Here is a 4,433-nt window from a genome sequence, read left to right as displayed (position 1 = left end):
AAGGGGCAGGGAACTGGTAGAAAGAAGTTTATTTCTGAGTTCGAATCCAGGGAGCAGAGCCAGACTCGAGATCTTTCTAAAATGGTTCTTTAGCCGGGTGTGGTAGTGTGCGCCTGTAGTTCCAGCTACTTGGAAGGTTGAGGCGGAAAGATCGCCGGAGCCCAGCAGGTCGACGCTGGGGTGGCCGTGAGTGTGCCACTGTGCCCCAACCTGGGCAACAGAGTGAGACTCCAACTCAAAAAAAAATAAAAATAAGCCGGGCTCGCCGGCTCAGCCTGTAATCCCGCGCCTTGGGAGGCTGAGGTGAGTGGATTGCCTGAGCCCGCGGGTTCGAGAACCGCCTGGGCAACTTGGCGAGACATTATCTCTACAATAAACCAAAAAAATTAGCCAATGTGGTAGCGCTCACCTGTAGTTCCAGCTACTTGGAAGGCTGAGGCGGAAGGGTCGCCGGAGCCCAGCAGGTCGAGACTACAGTGGCCGGGAGCGGCCACTGCACTCTAGTCCGGGCGACAGAGTGAGACTCCAACTCAAAAAAAAAGAAAAAAGAAGAAGAAAGTACTGTTAACTAAATACAGGACTTGCTTTAAAAAACAAAAAAAGTTTGGTAAACATTCAGCATTACAAATTTTATGGAAAATTCCAAAAGAACAAAGCTGTAACCTACAGCTTCAAGCCATTGAGAGGAAAGGGGAGGCGAAATACAGAAACCTTTCTCAAGTCAAAAGAAGCGAAAGACAAATAGATAAGTAGAAAAGACAAGAAATATAAATAGAAATTATAAAATAACATATTAAATATAAATACTAAAATAAAGAGGACATAAACCCACATTTTAAAAGAGCACATCAGATAGGGCAAAAGACCACTACTCATGCAAAATAATTTCAATTTCACTTAAATAAATGCAAAAAGGCAAATCAATGACATACTACTTTCACCTATTTGTTGTAAAAAAAGTATGGTCAAGGTCATCAAGAGTAGATTTGCTTAAATAGTACTGATGAGAAACAAATTGTTGCACCTCTTGAAAGAAAAAATTGGCAAAAATATGTTCATGACAATGTGATATATAATACTTAAAAGTCAGAATCGATATAGATATCCAACAATAGAAAATTATGAAATAATTCATAGTACATTCATATTATTGAATATTATGTAGCCATTAAAATCATTTAAATATTATGTAGTAGGATGGCAAATGGTTGGAATTTAATAAATAAAACATGATACACAATTGAATCACAAAATTATTTAAGAAATTCATATTTTAATTAATATGCATAAATATTTGTTTTTAAAGCTAGTGCAATGCGGTGTTAAAATAGAAATATTGTAGTTTCTACTGAAGAGCAAGAAAATAGATTCTATGTTTTAAAATAAAGGATGAGAATATTATATAATTCTATATAAAATTCTGTGCAGAACTTTTAAAAGGAGGTTGTGGAAAACTACTAGTTTTCAACCTTCTCATCCTCATCAAGAGGGGAAGTAGAAGATTTGAAGACATTTTTGACTGGAGTATTTGATGCACTTGTGCACAAGGCGTTTCACTCTCCTCCCCAAGGAAGGAGAATAAATGAACTTCACCCTTCATCTCAACTAAAGGAAGAAGACAGTAAGGAAACTACTACAGGAGCTTAATATGTATCACCTGCAGTTGGTCCCAAAGGTGGACAGCGTCAAAATGAGCCTGAGAAGTCTGAGGATGAGTAACTTCCAGCCAAGTTAGTCTGTTGCTGAGACAAGAGGTACTTCTGCATTGGAATCAGCCTTTCTCAGGATTGTCCAGACAAAGAATATGGGTGTATTTCCAGGCGACAAACTACCAGACCAGCATGATATCCTTGAATATTGCCCAGAGTATCCATTTAGAAGGGCAAAGTGACCCCAACAGTGAGAGAGAGAGAGATTTTATGCAGCAGTGGAACCCAGAGAACCAAGGAGAAAAAAGATGGTAAGAAGGCAAAGCCATTATCTAGTGAAGGGAATTGCAAGTGAAAATTCCTGTTGGACAAAAGGATCATACAGATCTGTCCCCAGGAACCCACAAGAGTAGACCATGAGAAAAAAGTTTGCTTTAAGTACCTACCTGCTCAAGGAGCACATTTCAGCTATGAGTAGTGTTAGTCAAATGTCTAACTCTTTTCCTTGCTTGCTTTCCCACTACCCTTAGCGGGCCAGACACTATAACTGACAAGACAAAGAAGAAGGGACAAAGATACCAGTCGGAGAAAAAACTGATAACGCCCATCTTTCCTACTTCCCTTGACTAGCTGAGGGTAGGGCACAGGCATGCCTAGTATTTTGAACAAGGCTAAAATGTTGACTATTACTGTAGACTGAAATTATTAATTACCATTTGGAGAAGATGTCCTTATCTGAAAGTGACTAAATAAGTCTGGGGACTTGCCCTACACTTCATCCAGGAAAAGGCAGAGACTGGAGGAGACGAGAAGAAATGTACATTGTGATTTTATCTCACAAGACATGCTTGATCCACATGGTAGCTACATCAGGAAGAAAAACTAAAAACCAAAAGGAAATCTGTCTTTATGCAACAGTAGTATTTGAGGAGGTGATAATGGGATCACTAGTAACTTTTATTCTCCTTTTCTGTCTTTGATTTTTATAAAATCAGTAAGATATATTTTATCCTAATGAGATCTGCACTGCAAGATGTATTGGGCCCCCAGATCATAAGGAAATGTTTCTTTTTAGTAAATATGCAAATTTCTCTCAAAAAGATGGGATTATTTCTTACTAAGAGCCAAGCACTCCTAGAAAATTGATAATATTAATATCCCAATATAATATATTAAATATCATTTTTACTACTAAATGTTTTGAAAAAGATGCACAGAGAAATTTTCTTTATCTTCTTCATGTTTTCATGAATCAGGTTGGATTTGTTAGTTTAAACAGAGAAATATTATGACTAAAATAGTAAAAAGCAATTAAAGAAATCAAATACTGTAAGAATCTGATAGGTCTGTGTCAATAAAAGTAAACAAACAAATGCAGAAGTGCACGTGTGTGTGTGTGTGTGTGAATGTATATGTGGAGAGATAGAGACAGAGACAGAAGGAGAAGACATGGAGTATTATAGAAGGAATACCAAGATGCCCCCAATATTTCTTGTCTTCTGGTGTACTCAACCCCGCATATGAGGGGGAACCCCCCAAAAAACAAAATTTATTTATAAAAAATTGTGTATTTATTCTTATATGTTTAAACGCCAGTCACCTTTATGGTACTCTCCATTTGGTATAATAGAGATGCTTTTTGCACTGATCAAAACAGTTTTGAACTCGTCAATTTTGATGTCTTTTAGTGCTTCTATCGTTTTTTGTTTCATCTCTTCCACATAGGCAAAACATTTCCCTTTGAGGACTTTTTTCATTGGGGAAACAAAAAAAAAAAAGATGCTGGAGTGAGATCAGGTGATAAGAAGGATGCAGCACAGGAGTCATGCCATTTTTTGGTCAAAAATTGCTGCACTCAGCAAGGTGTAGGCAGATATATTGTCATGGTGGAAGAACCAGTCACCTGTTTGCCGCAATTCAGGATATTTATTTGGCAAATCATGATACAATCTTCTCAAAACTTCCAAATAAAAACTTCGGTTGACTGTTTTGTTTGGAGGAACAAATTCTGTGTGCACTGCACTATCCTTCTCACATTAAATAAATAAATGTTTATTTTTTTCCCAGTTGACTTCACTTGTGCTTTTTTGGGGAGTCATGGGGAAGTGACAGTTTTCCATTGGCTAGATTGTTGTTTTGTCTCACAGTTGTAACCATAGTACTAAGATTCATCTCCACTTATGACTTTGGAAAAAAAAAAATCAGGGTCAGCCTCCAACTGCTCCTTCAAAGCATAGCAACAGAAAAAGAAATTTCACTGCCAAACACTGTTGGTGTAAATCACCCATCAAGGAATGAGCAAACACACTGAAAGAATCTCAAAAAAAAAAAAAAAAAAAGAATGCACTGAAGCCAAACATAGCAGCTTCTCACAACAAGGCAAGCTGGCACACTGATGTTGATGGGTTCCTAGAACACTTGCCTATGGGGGGAAGCCTGTACTACAAAAGTCCTGCTCGCCAAAAGATAATTCCAGTTTTGTTTGTTTGTTTGGGGTTTTTATATGTGTGTTTTTGTGGTTTTTTTGTTTTGTTTTGTTTTGTTTTTGCTGTTCCTCCCTCATACTTACTTGACCTATGACTATAAGGGGATAGTCCCTTCCTTGATTGGGTTATATTTCATAAGACACTGTTATGTCAGGCTAGAGAGACTGATTCTTTTGCTGACTTTGAAAAAGTAAGTTGTGATATTGTGTCAGGGTCAAGAGCCTAGGACCAGAGGGTATCCTCTAGGAAGTGAGACTGACCATAGAACTGTGTTTCTTTCTTCAACCTTTAAGGGAAG

The sequence above is a fragment of the Carlito syrichta genome, unplaced genomic scaffold (assembly GCF_000164805.1).
Source record: "Carlito syrichta isolate Samal-C Ts95f unplaced genomic scaffold, Tarsius_syrichta-2.0.1 Scaffold288888, whole genome shotgun sequence".
Lineage (NCBI taxonomy): Eukaryota > Metazoa > Chordata > Mammalia > Primates > Tarsiidae > Carlito > Carlito syrichta.
The sequence above is the reverse complement of the archived record's forward strand: the minus strand, read 5'-3'. Positions refer to the sequence as shown.